Raw genomic sequence first — 22,933 nt, 5'->3', positions numbered from 1 at the left:
TGTCGGTAGAGAGTGTTGTCAACTAATGGAGTGTCACCTCCATTCTCAAGGCGGACCCCAGACAGAAAAGGAGTCGATGCTCGCTTGCAGTTAGTCATGCGAAATCTCTCGAGGAGATCCCGTGCATACGTAGCCTAAGAGAGTTTGATGCATGTGGCATCCTGGCTAATCTCAAGACCAAGAAAGAAGTGTAATGGACCCATGTCCGTCATTAAGAACCTATCATGCAAGGCCCTCTTGATTGTAGCAATGGCTGAAGCCGAGCTGCCGGTGATTATGAGATCATCCACATACAAAACTAATATAAGAAGAGAATCATGTGTCCTGAGCATGTAAACATTTGGATCAGACTTACAACTTTCAAAGTTTTGGGATAAGAGAAAAGAATCCATCTTCGCATACCAAGCTCTCAGGGCCTACTTAAGGCCATAGAGAGATTTCTTCAGTTTGCAGACCAAAGATGAATCCTGAATGAAACCATGTGGTTGCTCCATGTAAATGTCCTTTGATAGGTCTCCATGAAGATAGGCATTCTTCACATCCATCTGATGTACTTCCCATCCCTAGGTAGCCACAATGGCAAGTGTAAGGTGTATGGAATCCATCTTTGCTACTGGAGCAAAGGTCTCATCATAATCAATGCCATGCACTTGTTGGAAGCCTTTAGCTACTAGCCTCGCTTTCCGTCTAGTGATTTGCCCATCTGCAGCACTCTTGGTCCTGTAGACCCATTTACATCGGACAAGTTTCCTTCCTGAAGGAAGCGGGATCAGATCCCAGGTCTGGTTCTCGAGGAGGGAGTTATATTCCTCCTCCATGGCGGAGTCCCAAGATGGATGCCCAGTAGCCTCAGCATAAGACTGTGGATTAGAAGATTGAACCAAATGACAATGCCACGATGGCGATGGTTCAGTGGCAGTGAGGACAAGAGGAGGCTCAATAAACTCTGAGCTAGTCATCTATAGATCAGAATTATCCCCCATAAGACCATTTCTAGAAGTTGGGTGGTCTTGTGCATATATCTCATGTAAGCTCCTTGCTCTCTGATTTATGACAGGGGAATATGATTCACTGCTGGAAGCCCGATCTGGGCTTGGATGTGGATCATCATATGCATGCAGTGGATTTGTATCTAAACACTCTGTCTCTGCATCTACATGCTATACTGCGGCATCTGCATGCTCTGTATCTGCATCTGAGTGTATTGAGTCATCATCTCGGACATGAGGTAGATAAAAGGTGTTTGCATGCGGCAATTGAGGTGCATGCGAGAGACTTTCCTCAAATTTGACACTTCGCTCAATGATGAGCTTGTCCGTAGAGGAAATCAGGAGTCGGTATCCCTTCAAACCATCAGGGTATCCAACAAAGATGCACTCAATGCTCTGTGGATCAAGAGCTTTCCTCTTTTTAGAAGGGATCCTGGCCCATGCTCTGGAGCCGAAAACACAGAAGTGGGTGACCTCCGGTTTAGTGCCGCTCCAAGCGTCAAATTGGGTTTGATCCTTGACAGACCTATGAGGAGATATGTTCTGGATGTAGTTAGCACAATTAAGTGCTTCAGCCCATAGCTTATGAGGCAGTGACTTAGCATGCAGCATGCAGGAAGCCATCTCTTTGAGAGATCGGTTCTTTCTCTCAGCAACTCCGTTCTGCTGCGGAGTGTATGGAACTGTGTACTGCAACTGTATGCTGGACTAAAGGCAAAGGTTTTGAAGTGATTTTTTAACATATTCCCCCCCATTGTCTGTATGGAGGGCTTTGATCTTTCTCTTTGACTGTGTCTCAACTAGTGCTTTGAAATCTTCAAAGTGCACAAAAACTTCAGATTTGGCCCTGAGAAGATACACCCAAGTATACCGTGAGAAATCATCAGTAAATGTAAGCACATACCTTGCTTTGTTGATGGAAGGATGAGGAAAAGGCCCCATGAGATCACTATGGATCAGATCTAGAGGAGAGGATGCTCTGTGAGTCTTTCCGGTGTCAAACTTTTCTCTAGGATGTTTGCCAAGGACACACCCTTCACAAACTCCTTTGGAGAAACTGATATTTGGCAAGTCTTCCACCATCTCATTCTTGCTTAGCTGCTACATATACCTGTAATTTAAGTGACCAAATCTCTCGTGCCAAAGCCTACTACTATCATCAGCATGTGTAAGCAATAAGGAGAATTCAGGTTCAATAAATTCAGAAAATGTATACAGTCTGGCTCCATTGTTTACCTCCCCAGTTGCAATTTTGGAGTTGCTATGTAGGTCATATATGTTCACTACATCTGGTGTGAATTCCACTCTCTTTCCGGTGCTGGAATGAGTGATCTGATAAACTGAAAGCAGGTTTACCAAAAGTTTTGGAACATGAAGCACATCTTCAAAGCTTCCATGTAAAATTTCCACTCTACCTTTTCCGGTGACCTCAATAGGTGAGTCATCTCCCATGAGGATGGGAGGTCCTTTGCATGCATCCAAAGAGGAATAGACTTCCTTTGCAGTAGCCATATGATGTGATGCACCAGAATCTATAATCCATGCATCAGGAGAAGAATTAATTGCAACTAAATCATGAAAATTGTTACCTTTCCCGTGTGGTTGATCCTAAGTTTTCTTCTTGGCTCCCTGAGGGATGTGGTCCCCAAGGTTGTGCTTCTGAAGGATTTCTGCCATTTGGTCAATTTGTTTCTTCATGCAAGAGGATTTTGGATGGAATCCTCTTTGACAGTAGGTGCATCTGTTTCCTTTCTTCCCTTTCTCATTTCTCGAGCCGGAGGAGTCATTGAAGGGCTTGGTGTACCCTTCCTTCTTTAGATGGGAATGCACTTTTCCCTTGTCTTTTTGCTGCTGATTTTTCTGATTTGAATCAGATATGTGATTTTTATTGTGGCTGCCATCATGCACAGCAAGTGCATGCGCTTTTGGAGGTTTGATTTTCCCCATGCCAATGAGTTTATCTTGCTCAAAAATAAGGGACTCCATAAATTCTTTGAGAGAAGGCATAGTGTATGATTTACCTATTGCGAGCCTTACTGAATTAAATGTAGACACAAAGACGGAGTATTCCAGTCCGAGCTTTGACATAATAGAGAGAACTTGGCGACTCTCCTCCTTGGATTTGTCAATTCCACAACCCTTGAGTTGCAGCAATAGTTCATTATATTTGGTGAGAAGTCTTGAATTTTGTCATAGTTCCATGGATCCAATGATAGCAGTTCCACTTCGAGTAGATGTCCTTTCATCTCATCCTGTTTCCCGTAGAGATCTTCAACCTTTTTCCAAATCTTATTGGGAGTATTGCAGGCAGATAGATGAAACTGCAACTCTGGAGAGATACACATGCATATGGATCCGTGGGCCTCATCAATACGGTTGAGGTACTTGGATTTCTCTATGGCTGAAGTGGTTTCCACTTCTGTAGCCATGGTAATCATGTACAACCCTTTATGACAAAGGTATCGAGCCATTTGGTCCTTCCATTCGTGATAGTTGTACGGTGTTAGGATCGATGCTTTGGGAAACTCCATTTTTCTGTCGATATTCGATCTCCAAGCTGTAATACCTACAAAATAAAGTATTGGTGCGCCTTTTATCTAGCAACCTGTGGGCTCTGATACCATGTAAATGTGTTAGAAAACCTGCATAGATTAATCTAGCTAGTAAAGGTTGAACACACAGCTTTGTAGAGCAAAAACACTAAAAGAAATCGAAAGAAGAAAAGAATGATTCATTAGAAAATAGGTTACTATGCTTATGATATAGCATTACTAGGTGAAGGTCCCAAGGTAATGCACCATAGTGGTGATCAATGAGAAGACTCAACACCTACAACAAGTTCCGAGATAACTAGCCAGTTGCGGAGTTAAAGAAGGAGCAAATCAAGGAGTAAATCATGCAAAAGGAATCTTGCATGTAGTCCCATGCTCTAACTAAGAGTCCGCATGTAGGTGTGTAGTAGTTCCAACAGCTCTGGTATCAGGAATTGGACGACTGACTTGAGGGCATACGCCAAGAAATCAGACATTTTCAGATGCCCAAAACGCTCATCTCTGGGAACATAGATGTCAAGGCTCATGTCCAATGGCAATCTACTTTTGGTAGCGGGCTCTGTAATGCCACAAAATCAACGAATGCCACACAATTGAGTGGGAAAATAAGGATTGTGTTGTTTTATAGATCGGCACCACAAATGCACTAACCTGTTTTTGTAGGAGGGTGGCCCGTTCTTCCACCCTCCTAGCACTGGCCAACTGAGATCCACATTCCTATTTGTGTCTCCGAGATCATTGTAAAAGTCGTAGTCATAAACTCTGTCCCTCTCCTTCCTCTCAGTCTCTGCCATTCCATCGTATTCACCTCTCAGGCTTATCAGTTCCTCATTCCTCAGTTTTATGAGCGCGGGCGGACAATTCGCAGGGAGATAGCTCTGCAGATTACAGTAAAACGTGGTTAGTAGCGCATAATTTGACCCAACTCATAAATGTCATCAATCTCAGGGTAGTTTGGTTAGATAACTCATGGTTTCATGGTTTTGTTTATGGTATTTATCTTTAAAATAGACTAAAAAGTCAAAAGATGTCCAGATAAGTAGCGTCAGTTACATTCCACTTAAATATCATAAACAAAACCATGAATTAGCTCCAAACTTAACCAAATCAAATTTATCTAAACCACCTAACCATCAATGAAAGATTGCACAGAACACTACATACTGATCATATATATATATATATATATATATATATATATATATATATATATATATATATATATATATATATTACCCGATTAGAGAAAAGGATACGGCCAAATGAGTTGCAGTTGAAATACACCCATGAGTTGCAGCCGAAATGAATGATGAGTTGTAGTCGAAATGAATGATGCCAAGATGGGGAACTTCAAACGTGAGTGAGTTGAAGAAGAACTCATCATGATGCGAATTAGTGATGAAGACAGCTCCAGGGGGTCCGAAGTCAGAGTCCCAATCAAAGTCGATACTATACATAGTCTGGCCGGTAACGAGTCTTTCAGGTGTAGAAATCCAATTTTGTAGAAGTGCTTACTCACCAAACTTTCCACATCCATTGCCTGCAGATGTATTTTCGAACAATTTACATATTAAATTACAGACAATTGGGTGAATCTGCAAAATTAACAACAGGAAGAAGGAAAAAGCAGTTGGAGGACAGTAGCACTCACTAGGATCAATTTCAGATATGTAAATGTGTTAGAAAACCTGCACGAATGAATCTAGATAGTAAAGGTTGAACACACAACTTTGTAGAAAAAAACACTAAAAGAATCGAAAGAAAAAAAATGAATGATTGATACAGAAAATAGGTTACAATGCTCATGATATAGCATTATTGGGTGAAGATCCCAAGGTAGTGCACCATAGTGGTGATCAATGAGAGGACTCGACACCTACAGCAAGTTCTGGAGAGAACTAGCCAGTGGCGGAGTGAAAGGAGGATCAAATCATGGAGTAAATCATGCAGAAAGGATCTTGCATGTAGTCCCACAACAAGTTCTGGAGAGAACTAGCCAGTTGTGGAGTGAAAGGAGGAGCAAATCAGGGAGTAAATCATGCAAAAAGGATCTTGAATGTAGTGCCATGCATGCATGGACAATCAGTGCCAGTAATGAAAATCCTAGGTGTGTAGTACCTCTAACACCCCCCTTGAACACCACTATGGGGGAAAATAGAAAATGGGCCCTGGCAACTAAGGCCAAAGGTCACCCAAAACAAAGTGCAACTTGTACTAAAATTGAGGAAAGAGGGAAAACCTCGTGGGAAAACCCCCCCTTCAAAATACAATGTAATCAAAAGAAAAGAGGAAGAAAAGATAGTTGCTAAGCAACTGTGTCCTTCACTCCAAGACGATCATGCAAAGAGTGAAACTTTTTCTTAGTGAATGTCTTGGTGAAGATGTCTGTAGTTTGTTCTGCTGAAGGACAGAACTACAAATCAATGACCCGATCATGTACTAATTCTTTGATGTAGTGCATATGGGTCTCTATGTGCTTTGTCCGCTGCCGCTGTACTGGATCCCTGCAAAATTTGAGAGTGCTCTAGTTGTCACACCAAATTACAGTGGGCTAGTGGAACTAGACGCCCAACTTAGTGAGGAAGTGTTGTAGCCACAGAGCTTGAATGGTGATGTTGACTACTTCTCTGTACTTAGCCTCAGTTGAAGAGAGAGCAATAGCAGCCTGCCTCTTGCTCGACCAACAGATAGGGCCAGACCCTAGACTGAGTGAATATCTGGAGGTGGACTTGCGATCAATGTTGTCACTCGTCCAATTAGAATCTGTGAAGCCAAGGAGATTCAATGCAGTGCCTGCTGCATAGTGAATTCCGAAGGTGATGGTGCCTTGCACATATCGGAGGATGCGCTTCGCAGCATTCCAGTGTAGCTCATGCGGCTCTTGCATGTATATGGAAACTACCCATACTGCATATGAGAGATCTGGTCTGGAGTGGGTGAGGTATAGTAAGCTCTCCACTAGCTGTCGATAGAGAGTACTGTCAACTAATGGAGTGTCACCTCCATCCTCAAGGCGGACCCCAGACAGAAAAGGAGTCGGTGCTGGCGTGCAGTCAGTCATGTGAAATCTCTTGAGGAGATCCTGTGCATACTCAGTCTGAGAGAGTTTGATGCCTGTGGAATCCTGGCTGATCTCAAAACCAAGAAAGAAGTGTAATGGACCCATATCCGTCATCAAGAACCTATCATACAAGGCCCTCTTGACCGCAATAATGGCTGAATCCGAGCTACCGGTGATCAGGGGATCATCCACATACAAAACTAAGATAAGAAGAGAATCATGTGTCCTGAGCATGTAAACATTCAGATCAAACTTACATCTTTCAAATTTTTGTGATAAGAGAAAAGAATCCATCTTCGCATACCAAGCTCTCGGGGCCTGCGTAAGGCCATAGAGAGACTTCTTTAGTCTGCAGACCAAAGATGAATCCTGAATGAAACCATGTGGCTACTCCATGTAGATCTCCCCAGATAGGTCTCCGTGGAGAAAGGCATTCTTCTCATCCATCTGATGTACTTCCCACCCTTGGGCATCCGCAATGGCAAGTGCAAGGCGTATGGAATTCATCTTTGCTACTGGAGCAAAGGTCGCATCATAATCAATGCCATGCACTTGCAGGAAGCCTTTGGCTACTAGCTTGGCTTTATGTCTAGTGATTTTCCCATCTGCAGCACTCTTGGTCCTGTAGACCCATTTGCATCGGACAAGTTTCCTTCCTAAAGGAAGGGGGACCAAATCCCAGGTCTGGTTCTCGAGGAGGGAGTTATACTCCTCCATTGCAGACTCCCAAGAGGGATGCCCAGTAGCCTCAGCATAAGACTGCGGATTATAAGACTAAACCAAAGGACAATGTCGGGATGGCGTTGGTTCAGTGGCAGTGAGGGCAAGAGGAGGCTCAATAAACTCTGAGCTAGTGCTCCACAGATCAGAATTATCCCCCACAAGACCATTTCTAACAGCTGGGTGGTCTTGTGCATATATCTCACTTAAGCTCATTGTTCTCTGGTTTATGACAGGGGAAGTTGATTCACTACTGGAAGCCCGATCTGGGCTTGGATGTGGATCATCATATGCATGCACTGGATTTGTATCTAAAGACTCTGTATCTTCATCTGCATGCTCTACCTCGGCATATACATGCTCAGTATCTTCATCTGAGTGTACTAAGTCATCATCTCGGACATGAGGTAGATAAAAGGTGTCTGCATGCGGCAATTGAGGTGCATGCGAGAGACTTTCCTCAAATTTGACACTTTTCTCAATGATGAGCTTGTCCGTAGAGGAAATCAAGAGTCGGTATCCCTTCACACCATCAAGGTATCCAAAATAAATGCACTCAATGCTCTGTGGATCAAGAGCTTTCCTCTTTTCGGAGGGGATCCTGGCCCATGCTCGGGAGCCGAAAACACGAAAGTGGGTGACCTTCGGTTTAGTGCCGCTCCAAGCCTTAAAGGGGGTCTAATCCTTGGTAGATCTATGAGGAGATTTATTTTGGATGTAGTTAGCACAATTAAGTGCTTCAGCCCATAGCTTATGAGGTAGTGACTTAACATGCAGCATGCAAGAAGCCATCTCTTTGAGAGATCAGTTCTTTCTCTCAGCAACTTCGTTCTGCTGCGGAGTGTATGGAACTGTGTGCTGCAACTGTATGCCGGACTCAAGGCAAAGGTTCTAGAGTGTTGTGTTAGTATATTTCCCCCCATTCTCTGTACGGAGGGCTTTGATCTTTCTCTTTGACTGTGTCTCAACTAGTGCTTTGAAATCTTCAAAGTGCGCAAAAACTTTAGATTTGGTCGAAGATACACCCAAGTATACCATGAGAAATCATCAATAAATGTAAGCACATACCTTGCCTTGTTGATGGTAGGATGAGGAAAAGGCCCCATGAGATCACTATGGATCAGATCTAGAGGAGAAAATGCTCTGTGAGTCTTGCCAGTGTCAAACTTTTCTTTAGGATGTTTGCCAAGGACACACTCTTCACAAACTCCTTTGGAGAAACTGATATTTGGCAAGCCTTCCACCATCTCATGCTTGCTTAGCTGCTGCATATAATTGTAATTTAAGTGACCAAACCTCTCATGCCAAAGCATACTACTATCATCAGCATGTGTAAGCAATAAGGAGGATTCAGATTCAATAAATTCATAAAATGTATATAGTCTAGCTCCATTGTTTACCTCACTGGTTGCAATCTTGGAGTTGCTATGTAGGTCAGATATGTTCACTGCATATGGAGTGAATTCCACTCTCTTTCCAGTGCCAGAATGAGTGATATGATAAACTGAAAGTAGGTTTACCAAAAGTTTTGTAACATTAAGCACATCTTCAAATCTTCAGTGTAAAAGTTCCACTCTACCTTTTCCGGTGACCTCAATAGGTGAGTCATCTCCCATGAGGATGGGAGGTCCTTTGCATGCATCCAAAGAGGAATAGACTTCCTTTTCAGTAGCCATATGATGTGATGAACTAGAATCTATAATCCATGCATCAGGGGAAGAATTAATTGCAACTAAAGCATGAAAATTGTTACCTTTCTCGTGTGGCAGATCCTCAGTTTTCTTCTTGGCATCTTGAGGGATGTGGTCCACAAGGTTGTGCTTCTAAAGGATTTCTGTCATTTAGTCAATTTTTTTCTTCATGCAGGAGGATTCCAGATGGAATCTTTGGTGACAGTAGGTGCATTTGTCTCCTTTGTTCCCTTTCTCATTTCTAGAGCTGGAGGAGTCATTGAAGGGATTGGTGTACCCTTCCTTCTTTGGATGGGAATGCACTTTTCCCTTGTCTTTTTGCTGCTGATTTTTCTGATTTGAATCAGATCTGTGATTTTTATTGTGGCTGCCATCATGCACGGCAAGTGCATGCGCTTTTGGAGGTTTGATTTTCCCCATGCCAATGAGTTTATCTTGTTCAAAAGTGAGGGACTCCATGAACTCTTTGAGAAGAGGCATAGTGTAGGATTTACCTGTTGCGAGCCTTACTGAAGGAAATGTAGACACAAAGATGGAGTATTCTGGTCCGAGCTTTGACATAATTGAGAGAACTTGGTGACTCTCCTCTTTGGATTTGTCAGTTCCACAACCCTTGAGTTGCAACAATAGATCAATATATTTGGTGAAGAAGTCTTGAATTATGTCATAGTTCTGTGGATCCAATGAGAGCAACTCCACTTCAAGCAGATGTCCTTTCATCTCATCCTATTTCCCGTAAAGTTCTTCAACCTTTTTCCAAATCTCATTGGGATTATTGCAGGTAGATAGATGAAACTGCAACTTTGGGGAGATGCACATGCATATGGAATGCGGTTGAGGTACTTGGATTTCAATATGGCTAAAGTGGGTTCCACTTCTGTAGCCATGGTGATCCTGTACAACCCTTTCTGACGAAGGTATCGAGCCATATGGTCCTTCCATTCATGCTATTTGTACGGTGTTAGGATCGATGCTTTGGGAAACCCCATTTTTCTATCGATCTTCGATCTCCAAGCTGTAATACCTGCAAAATAAAGTACTTGTGCGCCTTTTATCTAGCAACTTGTGGGCTCTGATACCATGTAGATGTGTTATAAAACCTACACAGATGAATATAGCTAGTAAAGGTTGAACACACAGCTTTGTAGAGAAAAAACACTAAAAGAATCGAAAGAACAAAAAAGAATGATTGATACAGAAAATAGGTTACAATGCTCATGATATAGCATTACTGGGTGAAGATCCCAAGGTAATGCGCCATAGTGGTGATCAATGAGAGGAATCGACACCTACAACAAGTTCTGGAGAGAACTAGCCAGTTGCGGAGTGAAAGGAGGAGCAAATCAGGGAGTAAATCATGTAGAAAGGATCTTGCATGTAGTCCCACAACAAGTTCTAGAGAGAACTAGCCAGTTGTGGAGTGAAAGGAGGAGCGAATCAGGGAGTAAATCATGCAGAAAGGATCTTGCATGTAGTCCCATGCATGAATGGATAGTCAGTGCCAATAATGAAGGTCCTAGGTGCGTAGTACCTCCAACAATATGCGTTGAGAAGTTGGAATGAAACTCCCTTTCTAATTAGCTCGCTAGGATCGTCTATTATGTTTGCACTGAAATCATTAAAATCTAAAACGTTTTTTATTTGTAATACCGCAAAACCTTCAATCTTCTTTTGTTGTCCAGACGTACACCTATAATGGGCGCCAATGTGAAAGACCTCTGAAAGTGTATCCATGGTGGATCGATAATTGGATATTGCTGCAAGTTATACCCTAACTGGAAGAATGTGAAGGGAGATGGAATTATAATGATAATCATTTCTGCTGAGGAAGATGTTAGCCTCCTATTGCAATAGGTTTCATATTTCATGATTGACAGTGGAAGTGCCAAAAATGTTCATCTTTTCCATGCTGCAAAAGTTCCATTTTTGAAGGATTTCTCAGTTAAGGGAAGGCCAAACAACTTAATCTTGGCTTCCCTAGGTTTAAATTTCTTGTTTTTAGAGATAGAGAATAAAGATCTGACCAAACTGTTTAATCTTGGCAGATTAGTAGATAGGTAGAGAATCAAGGGTGCTCAACAGCTTAATCTGAGCCCCAGGAAGGTATAAGGGTAGATTTAGATAGGAGGATAGCCAAAAGAAAAGTTGAAAAGCTGGGTTTGCTAGTTCAAGTGCACCCAAACAAAAAGAAGATAAAATGTTAAGTAAGTAGGCTGGGTAGGCAGTTTTGAGGTTGCAGAATCAAGGATTGTGATCAGTTTTGTGTTTCAAAGTGTTAGATCTACTTCAAATCACAAGTGCAAGGCAATTTTCCCTTGGAGTAGCTCAAGCGAGGCATGACTAACTTCCCCTTCTTCCTTTTCCCCAAATCATTCACTAACTTCCCCTAAAGATGTTAAGATCTGCTTGACATCTCTAAAAATTCATCATGTTTCATAACATTTGCCTAAGTAAAGGTCTACTTTGCTTAGGAGTGCTCATGTCTCTTCTATAAGTCCTATTTCCCCTTTGAAGCCTAAGATTTATATCCTTAGCGCTTTTCTGATCAAAATTCATATTAACTTCTAACTTATTACATAAATCCCTAGCTATTTCCCCTTCCCCTACTTACAATACGTTATAAATCCCTTTATATACATATCCCCTCCCTTTGGTTGAAAAATAACCATAATTATGCCTTGGGAATTACTAAGTTTATTTGAAACTTAGCAAGAACCCTCAATTTTCCCTCTAAAACCATCTTCTAATGCATTTGGACCCCTTCCAATGCATAAACCCCCTTTTATTGCTTCATAAAACCCTCTTCCATGCTTTAAACCCCTTTTAAAGCATAAAAAGCCTTCCTTCGATTTCCTTTTACCTTTTGTAAGGCAAAATACCCCCTTTCAATGCTTTAAAACTCCCTTTTAATTCATTAAACCCTCCTCAGATGGAAATCCCCCCCTCCGATGCGATATCGCTGTCAGAGGTTATAGCAATGATGGCCCCATATATATATGCCCCCATTCCCCTTGCTCTGATGCGATATCGCTATCGCATCCGAAGCGATATCGCTATCGGGAGCCCTCCGTACCGTATATTCCATATTTCCTGCATATCTCCGCTTTTATCGTTTTTTGCCTTTTATCGTAAAACTTAAGTTTTTTCATAAAACTTAAGTTTTTTCGCAATTCCCCGTTTTACCGCAAAGCATGCATATATCGCATATCGCATCGCAAATACAATACAAAGGCCCACCCCGGGGTTTCCCCGATAGCGATATTGCGATTAAACCTCAGCTGTTCGATTGCCCCCGCCCAGATCAATGGCCCAGATTACATCGCATCGCTCCCATCGCATCGCCCATCGCTTATATTTAAAAGCCTTCCCCGATAGCCAATCGTCGATGCGATATCGGCGATCGCTCCATCGCTCCATCGCATATATATAAAGCCTCGCCCCTCCACCCCGCCAATAAGCGATATTGCGACTTAATCTTAGCCATTGGATCTGCCTCCGAGCGATCCAACGACCAGGATTTATTCCCCGCTACAGTATCGCTCTCGCCTTGGTTTTTCATGAATTTTACGTGAAAAATGGTCTTTTCTGTGTAAAGGAAAAAAGGCCATTTCTTCATTATTTCATGACTGCGCCTGTGCGCACTCCAGTTCAAGGGATTATAGCATTTTTTAACCATTTTTTATCGCTCCAAGCCCAGATTTTGCTCCGAACAATGAGCATGGCCCAGCACAGTTATCTGGTTGCATTCCCTCCGCCATTTTTTGCAGGATTTCTTCATTTTTGTTGATGTTTTGATCGGCCAAGCGCCGATACAGTTCCAAAAGCCACAGAAAGCGCCACAGCACCTATTTTTACCATAAAGAGATGAAAAAGGGCGATTTGACAGATTAGAGAGTATCAGTGGAGAGAAAAGGCCCCGATTCAAGTATTAAAGAGTATCAAAGTTGTGGCAAAGTGTATCAGTCAGAGATTTTCAGTGAAAGACTTCAAGCCAAGCAGATGAGCATTAAAGGGCCTCCATCAAAGTCAAAGAAAGCAGTAAAAGCCATTTAAGGCTCTCAGATCACAGTTAATGATATTTAAAGCCACCTGAGAGCAGTGGATCAAAGCCCAAAGCACAGTTATGGCTAAATGAACAGCACAGAGCCATAAGGACACATATCAACTCATTTTTTAATGCTGCTGCCTCCAGCGCAGCTTAGATAGATATTTTATGCATTTATTTCAAGCAGAAGTTAGGTTAAAGGCACTTATTTCCCTCAGATCTGTTTAAGATCTGCTGTAGTAGATATTTTTTGGATATTTTCTCTATATAAACCACCCTGTTCATTGTTTAAAGGGTTGGTTGGTTGATAACTCCTCTCCAGACTTGCGTTGTATTCTTTGAGAGCCTCTATAATCAAAGATTGCTGGAATGCTTGGATGATGAACTATCTGTTGTGTTTTTTAAGGGCTGAAGAGTGAACTATGGAATTCTTGTGCTTCTACATGGCCCAATAAGTGTTTCTTACCTCTGTTTATAGTTTATATGCGTTTATGCCACCATTGTGTCACCATCTAAATAGCAGGAAGGAAGAATAGCTTAGACTTTGCTTAGCAGCACTCTATGCTCAATTTCTGTTATTTCTACATGTTTTTCCTCAGAAATAGTTATGAATATGCATACTTAAATGATCATGTTTACACTGTTTCTCTCATTTATGAATGATTGTTTAGGAATCCTTGACTGCTCCTAGATAAAGTTCATTCGCCCTCCTTCTGTTAGCTGATGAAAGATTCTTAGTTGCCTTTCATCTTTGACCTTCATTCCATCTTTTTTCCAGCATTGGTATTGTTCCATGTGTAGCTATCCTACTCTGTATTCCTCTTGTGACCAAGAAAATGCACCAGCAGCCCTTATCCTTGACTCCATTCCCAATGGTTTGAACTTCTCACACTATGCATCCCAACTCTGCTTGAAATCATCATCCTTCCCACCAAACATAAAACAAACCCATGCACATCATATCTAGCCTAAAATCACCCCTAAAACAAAGCTAAATCATAAAGAGAGAGCCCTCTCTGATTGCAGGTACGCTAGGACCTGCAATCCAAAGATTGGTCTGTGGTTACCTCGGCCGTATTCCCTTAGGAGTCAAAGGGAACAACCTGAGTGATAACAGAAGAGATGCAATAGAAATAAATGAGATGATGATACTATATGATACATTTAACATGACTCATACTAACTTCAATTCCATTATATTCACACCAATTGTATGCCCTATCTTATCCACACGGAAAGAGACATATTTATTTCCATTACAAGCTTATCCCCACGGAAAGATACATATTTATTTCCATTCCACTTTCCACCACCTAAAGTTCTTGGATGTTTGAATGAATTTATGGCGTTGTTGAATGAGGCTATAATTCACTTTGGACGAAGAATTTATGCTTAATCAGCTAAGAAATTAAAAAAAAAAAAATTACTATTGGTGAGAGTTTTTGAAACATTTATTTTTCTCTATAATATAAATGGATTTAATTATACAAAAATTTTGAAATATCTAAAATCTTGAATCTTGATAGTTATAATTTTGATTTTCAAAAATACAATTCTGGTTTACATTACACATTATTGTACTTGTTATATACCTGCTATAGGAAATGTATAATTGATTAGCTATTAATTGAAACAATGTATGATTGATCAATTATTAATTATGTTTCACCAAAACAAATTTAAAACTTTTTCATAATTTAACATTATTAATTTTTTCATCTGCATGGGGTAGCTCAAGTGGCAATGGCCGTGGAAATGAAGTCTCACCAAATAGGAGATCTTGGATTCGATTCTTGTGCTACCTTCCCTGGAAATGGGGTGAATAACAGACATGTAAAAACTCGAAAATGAGAGGGTCCTACCAAACTTACAAAAAAAAAACATTATTAATTTTTCATAATACTTAAATTTATTTATTTAAAATCTAATTAATTCAATTTTACCACTTATTTTTATTTGTAACTGTGTAAAATTATAATTAATATAAAAAATAAAAACTATTGCACAACCCATATAAAAGCACAAATGGAACCTAACAACAGTGTGATGTAGTTATTGAAAAATATGAGAGCACAAATGGAACGTAACAGCAGTGTGATGTATGCAGGAACAGCACAGGGGGGGACTAGTTGGTACAGTAGTCTCAAGGTTGGGAGGAAATCTTTTTGTAGCTGTGTCTGGTTTGGATCAGAGAGCTCTAAGCAGTGAGACAGTGGTTTCTCAAAAAAAAAGAGATGGTTCCTGTATTCATGAACAACATGATGGAGGGACCAGCTGGTATATTGGTCTCAAGGTTGGGAGGAAAAGTAGCAAGCAGATCAAGGTCTAGTTTCATACCAAACTGGAAGTTAGCATGTTCCAGATAATTGAAATATCATACTATATAAGTAAAGGTATGATATATATAAAACTATGCTTGATATTTGCTAACAGATATTTTAGAGATAGAATGGTTAATTCTGTGTGTCCTATGTAGAATAGTCCATAAGCAATTTTTATGTACCTAAGTTAGAAAGAAGAATTACTTTACTCAGACCAAGAGAGAAACACAGTCTATATGCGGTTATAGTACACAGGAACTTATAGAAGTCTAGATATGCAGACATTATGTCAATAGAACAAAACAAGAAATCAAGAATTGCCGAGATTTTCCACACAAATTTATAAAAGAACTAGTATGCCAATAATTCCTTTAAAACGTAAAGGAAAACCCTGATTACAGGGGAAAGAAGGAAAAATAATACATGATCGAAAACCCTCATAGAAATTCGAACTGTGTAAAGAGGATCAATTAAGAACCCAGACCTTCCGGTAATAACAAAAAATTTAAACAGTAAACAAAACGAAAAGAAACTGAGTTTATTGACTTGTGACGGGTAAATATATATCCTTTTATTGTGGGCAATGCCACATAAATTGTAAACTCCACTTGAAAATTGTAGTGGACCTTAAAAATTATAGATTCAACTTGAAAAATGGTTGAGAATTTCGACTTTAATATCTGAAGAAAATGATAAAGCATTTTACCAATTATTACATTATTCAGAAGAGGTATATAGAACAATTATTATACATGGAAAACAAGAACTGTAATGTTCATCGAGTCGGCTGCAAAGCCCTTTCAACAACATTGAGAAACTATAGCGAACCTATTATCCAAAAAGGATGGAAAACAGAGCTAGACCATGGTTTTGTCCACCATTAAAATCTATTACAGAACTTATTAAAAATATAATTCACCCTTAAAGCTAATGAACTTTTAATATTAGAGATGTTGCAGTTAATAGAAATTATACATAGACAGATAAGTTAACAGTTCTGATACCGAAGTCTTCTTTCTCTTTAGAACCCAAAACCTCAAACCTAAGAAACCCTTAAAAATTGTAATGGGAAAAACGCAAGTACCTGGTAGATGGGCTGGAACAACCATCGTCGCACCTAGCTGGCCGAGCAAAGGCTTTTTCCAGCACCTCACCCAAACCACCGTCACCTGTGAAACCCTCCATCCCTCCTGGGAAGAGTAACAAAAGTTAAACACTACACATATAAAAAACAATGGGTAAACTTGTGAACAGAATTGTATCGACCACATTAAAAAATTTACCTAGATTGTAGCTGCATGTAAAAACCCTCCTCACAACAGGATGCCAAACTAGAACCAAATGCACCTGTCAAAGGTCCCCATTGTCGATTAGGAAGCATAACATGACAAAGATGAACCTAATTACGAAACAAATGCCCTGAAAATGACGAAGGTTAGACCTGTAGCTAACTATACACAGAAAACCTCTCTACAGAGAGCGTTATGTGTAATCCAGGAAGGAAGAAATGAGAAGGCGATAAAACTACATCAGAGGCATAGAACCCTGAGGTTCTCCACCACCGTCTGATATGAGTCGACATCTGGGGACTGTGGATGAGGAGTCACTCCCGAGATCGATGACGAATTTATACAGTAGACAAAGACTCCAGAGGGGCGATACCTCCATACCTAGGTCGATGCATCATCCATAGAGTTAATGCAGCTTTAAGTGTAGACGGGTGGCAAATTAATGCTTAGCGCAATGACATGATAGAATTAAAGAACTTAGCTTAAAATTAAAGTTTGATATACAACAATATAATTAGTCATGGTCTAAAGGTTGGTAAGCACGGGCTAGCTAACTTGGTTGGAAACTCAAACCAATGTATGTTCATGATAAACATTATACATGCCAAGATTATATAAAAATATGTTTCGTTTGATTTTTACAAAAGGACCATACTATATTAAAATTCGATGAGATGTAAAATAGCATTGGCAAGAAATTACAGTATTGGTGTAAATGTGCACTTAATGATGAAATAACTCTGCTTGATACCAAGTAATTTTTTATTTTATTTTATGAATATCTTGACATGTGGGTTTATGACATATGGTATCAGAGTGCTCAGGATGCAAAATTGAGTCCTCTGGAATATAAGTAAATAACAACATCTTTGATGTGCATAGAGGAAGAAGGGAAAGCAGTCAGCATGAGGAGGATTGGAAATCCACCACACAGGTCCGTAACGGGAACAAGGACAACATCATTTCAAGAAACCTATGCTGAGGTATGGGTACAATTGGGGAAAGAGACGCGCAATACCAATATTGCCATCATGGAGATTGTACAAGAATTGAAGGAGGAGATGGCCCGGTTATGGGAAGATAAAGAAGAGAAGATTATGAAGAGTCTATTTGATAGATAGAATCATTGGCCACTAATACCCAGCCCTGAGCATGGAAATATGACTGGCAAGCAATAATTTCGAACTGAGAATGTGGAAACAGAAGGTGGCGAAGAGAATCATGAAGAAGAATCGAATAATGTGTTGGGACACAAGACATGGAAAAGACAGAAAATGGAGCTTCAAGGGGAATTTTGGGAAATAAAACCTCCCCTCTTTGATGGTGAATAGGAAGAGGCAGTGGAAGCCTAGCTCATCAATATGAAAAAGTATTTTCAGTTGTACAAGTACGACCATAATTTAAAGGCTCATTTGGCCATCTTCCAACTACAAGGGAAATCCACCTTATGGTGGGAAGAAGTAAAAACAGTTTGCGGAGTAAATGAACAAAGCATAACCTGGGAAAATTTTCAAAGGTATTTTAAAGAAAAATATCTAACTAAAAGATTTTATGATGAAAAGGCAAAGGAGTTTCACGCTTTCCGACTGGGTCAATTGTCTATGGATGAGTTCATAGCAAAATTCACATCTTTACTTCGGTATGTCCCTTACATACGTGAAGAAAAGGCAAAAGTACAACAGTTTATCAGCAGTCTTCCACTGTTCATGAAAGAATGACTTGAGTTTGATAACCCAAAAACCATGGACGAAGTTATATGGAAAGCACAGATATGCTACCAGCAAAACAAACAAAAGGGAGATGTGGGAAAAAGATGGGCTGACAAAAAGGGGATTAAATTTACTTCCAATCACAAGGGAAATAAGGGCACAATCAACAAAGGACCGTATAAAGGTCAAACTAGTCGGAATATGAATAGAAATCAACCCAGATTTAAGCTACTAGGTGAAACCAAAATGAATGAGCAGTCAGGAAGAACTGAAGTAAACTAGCCACCAGACCACCTATACAATGTTGGGGATGTGAAGGGCCATGTTAGAGCCTAGATTTACCTCAAGCTGAAAAGGTAAGCTTCTAGTTCCACATCAAACCACGCTCAGCCTCGTAGCTAGACCTACGAGGACAGGAGAGGGCTCTCTCCGGGTCAATCTCAGCAAAAGATAATCGATGGGGCTTGAGATGACTGAGATACAAACTAATTTTAGGCTAGGTATGAAGTGCAAGGAGTTGATTTGATAAAATGGTGTTTTGTTGACTCCGATGAGAAAATAGATTTTGGGGTGCGGGGATTGAGGTTTAGTGCTGCAGGGATCTCAATGGGGCAAGGTAGGCAATTGTTTTTGGTACTCTAAATCAAATGAGATGGATGTATCAGACAAAGGAGGAGTTGAAGAGGGCAAGAGCAACCATAGATCCTCTCCCAACAGACGAAAACATCAAATAACTAAATCAAACTTCAAGTAGAGCACTGCATTTTCAATGGATTCTACTTACACTCTTGTTTGTTTAGTTCAAAAGAAATAAGATAGATAATGGCATACATAAATAAATTCACAATTACAAAAGAAAACATTGTACCAAGTCAAATTGCCACATGAATCCCAAAGAGTACTGCAAATCCTGGTCTCAATTCCTTAGCCAAAATGAAAATATGAGTGTACAATGAAGCTCCAAGATTTCTCAAGAGTCCAACCATGCTAATGACTGAAAACAACATAATATAGGCAAACATAGCTCATCCTTGCCTCTAGGGGTCTAGCACACATGTTTAGGAGTTGTTTCAACTAATTCTAAACTGAGAACTAGAAATTAGGCAACAGAACAACATGCCTCTAGAAACAAGGGAACTGATTCATTCAGTTTCAAACAACCTTTAAACTGATGAATCTACCTATACAAGTGAAAATTTAACATATTTACATCATGATCCATCAATTTACATCAAATTACATCACAAATTTTCCATTAGGAAAGTGAAAATGTCAAACTAGGCAAAGCTAGGTGAAAAACAGAGCAAAACTTGGTCAAACTGGTAATTTTTCCTCTATGCGTCGCGCCTGATTCTCTATGCGTAGCGCCTTTTTGGACCCACTTTTGAAGGCCTTCCTAGTGTCCAAATTAGTTCCAAGTGTGCTTGTTGGAAAGGTCTGCCTGTCTACCTTCCACCCCAAGTGGAATTTTGCAATTTGGCCTCAATTTGCCTCTCCAAAAGTCAGTTCTCCCAAGACTGCTTCCTATGTGTCAAAATAGGGGCAGTGAGGTCATTTTTTGAGAGTTTTTTACCTTTTTTAGGGCTCAAAACTTGCCCATATTTCTTGGCCATAGGTAGGAAAGCATAAATTTTCATGCCAAATCCAAAAATGCTGAGTTTTTGGGATTTGGATCCCCCTAGCAAAAGCGAGCGCCACGTGGCACAGCGCATAGGGAGGAAAACTCTGTTTTTTGTGCAAAAAAATTTCAAAATGCAAAATTGCTCCAAATTTCTTGAAATTTGGGCTGGACCTTCTCTATCAAGAGCTATGTTGGGCCAAGGAAGCCTTGGCCAATGTTTGAAGTCAATCATGCTCCTTTTGCCTCTTTGATGCCTTCCTTAATTTTTCCTTTAAACACCTGATTCACTTGGCACACCATATTCCTTGACAAATAATGATACGCCATGTTTCTCAACACATTCTTCTCATTGATGGCTTTCTCCAACCTCCTCTCCAAGTGGATATTGGCTCTTTCAAGCCATGACTCCCGATCAGCATTGACCTTTTCCTCAAGTGAAGTGAACTCCACCATCCTCCTTTGGGCAACTTGGCGGTTTTCCCGTATGTTTTGCCACTTTTATGAGGTCTCTTGGGTGCATGTACCTTTGTAGGTGAGTCACTGTGTGTCTCCTCTTCATAAGCATATGACGGATCAGATGCCATCTCTGCTAGTGGATGAACTATCTTGGAGCTGCCTTGATGAGAAATAGGTGAGCTGTGATGTGTTGAACTGTCTTGATGGTGTGTTTTGACTTTTGCCACCAAGGGGAAGAGTGGTACAACTATAGGGGGAGGAACAAATAGTGAGGGATTTTAGGGACTGCTGGGGGTAGGGGGGTTTAATCAAGGGAATAGGGGTCAAGGAGTAGTTTGGGAGTTTTTAGTATGGGACTAGGGTTTGGGAGTTTGAGTTTTGATTTTAGGAAATGGGAGTAGGGGTATAGGATTAGTGAATTAAGGGGTATGTGAACTTGGGGAATAAGGAAATCAATGGAAAATATGAAATAAGGGAGTGATGAACTTGGTAGCAAAACAGTCAATCAAAACCCTAGCACTATTTGCTTTGGAAATTTTGGAGAAGTAGGGTTTGATTTCTTTAAATAATCACCATGCAACAAATACCATCAAACAACCATCAAATTTGGATGAAAAGCTATGACAGAAGCTCAAACTACTTGTACAAATGATGATCCAAGCATATTGGGAGATTTTGGAGCAAATTTTTGAAGTTTTTGGGCTTGCTGGATGTATGCGCCGTGCATCAAACCCAATGTGCCATGCCTTCTCTATGTGTCGCGCTAGTGTAAATTTGCACTGGAAATTGCAGCCCAATGCGCCGCGCTAGTTATGTGCGCCGCGCCACCTGCCCAATGCATCACGCTTTTTCCAGGAGACTTTTGGAGGCCTTCCTGGTGTCAAAGTTAGGTGCGGGATAGCTCGTTGGAAAGGTATTTGAGTCTACTTTTCAACCCAACTATAATTTTTTAATTTGGAGTTCATTTTCCCTGTCAAAAATTAAAGCTCCCAAGACTGGTCAAAATGTGCAAAATGAGGCTTCCTAAAGGCAAATTGCTGCTGCAGTCAACGTTTGAAGGGCTTCCTCAACTCCAAATTGAGCTCATGATAGCTCATTAGAAAGATATTTGTGTCTAGTTATCCTTGAATCATAAAGCAAGTTATTTGGCCAACCAAGCTAGGAGAAAACTTGATTTTCCCAAGGTCACTTCAGAGGTGCATCCATTCTCCCGAGGCAACTGTATTTTTGACATTTCTCTAAAACCACGACACTTGTGTAAAAAGTGAAGGAGGTTTTTCTTCCTTCGCATATTGTGGACACAAACCTCTCTCATTTTTCCCAAATTCATATTTTATTGCTCATAAACATCATTGGAGTAAAACCTATCTCGATGTGTGGAACAGGGGATTTGTCGAAATGAAGCGAAATGAAGGGGATAAGGGGCTTCTAAATTCTTGAGAAAATTTTGGGAAGTAGGTAGGGATGTTAGGAAGTAGGAGAAAGTGGAATTTCAAATATTGAGTGAGGGGAAGGGGTCCAAAAGGGCAAAAAATTTCCAAGTTGTAGCAAGAAACTAGGGTTTGTACAAAAATGAGGAATTTGGGGGATCTCAGTGATTGGAAGTGTTTAATAAGGTACATATAAGGATAGGGGAATGTGTATGAACATCAGGATACAACTTTTGCTAATTATTTGACCATCCAAAAGAAATTGCCTTCAAAACCCTAGGAGAGGGAAATGAACCTTTCCTAGGCACAACTGAAGCATGAACAAGGTGTAAAATGACCCATTGGAACCTGGGATGATGATGAAAACCCTCTAAATGATGGTACACTCAGCTTAATGGTGACATGGACCGACATTTGGACAACTTTGCAAGGAGTAAAAACAAACCCTAGACCTAATACCTAGTGACCAAATTTTGCTTGAAGACTCACTGAAATGACAAAATTTGACCTTGACACTTTAAAATCACTTTGTAAGAGCATGTTTGATCACTGGAGGAAGACTGAAAAGACTGACACTAACATTGGCTCCAATGGGGATGGTAGCTCCTTGGATGTGCCAAGAACGGAAGATCTTTGGGAGAGCAGACCAGTTCCTTGTCCATTGGGCAATGGAGTAAAAAACTCAAGCTGAAATGCATGACTGAAAATTGATGACTTGACGACACAAATTGACTCTCACTCAACTAAAAACTGACTCGATACTTAAACAGAACCGACAAACTAGAAAAGATGCTCAAGGTTGAGCTTATTCATCAAACCTACTCTAACAGTTTCATTCATCACCTGATCAAGTGAAATGAAACAACCAATGCAACCAAGTAAGTATTACGGCTGCTGTTTGAATTCTCCGCAAGTGCTCGCTTATGAACAACAAGAGAGAACTACTGAAAGGCAACTCCCATGAAAACTTGTGAACAGATCCGTTGAATACTATGGATTCTCTATCTGCCTCTAGAAACACTGCATAAGGATCTCGAAATTCATGCACA

The 22,933-nt window shown here is 40.4% G+C and overlaps 1 pseudogene; it reads right to left on the bottom strand.

The window, feature by feature from the left end:
- Positions 1-22,933, bottom strand: part of LOC149153674 (linoleate 9S-lipoxygenase A-like) — a 49,734-nt pseudogene that overhangs the window by 13,294 nt on the left and 13,507 nt on the right.

This window comes from Pinus tabuliformis, chromosome 9, assembly GCF_031772625.1.
Source record: "Pinus tabuliformis cultivar Carrire ecotype Pingquan chromosome 9, CPIR1, whole genome shotgun sequence".
NCBI classification, from domain to species: Eukaryota; Viridiplantae; Streptophyta; class Pinopsida; order Pinales; family Pinaceae; genus Pinus; species Pinus tabuliformis.
Note: the sequence above shows the minus strand (reverse complement) of the source record. Positions and strands in the feature narration are given on the sequence as shown.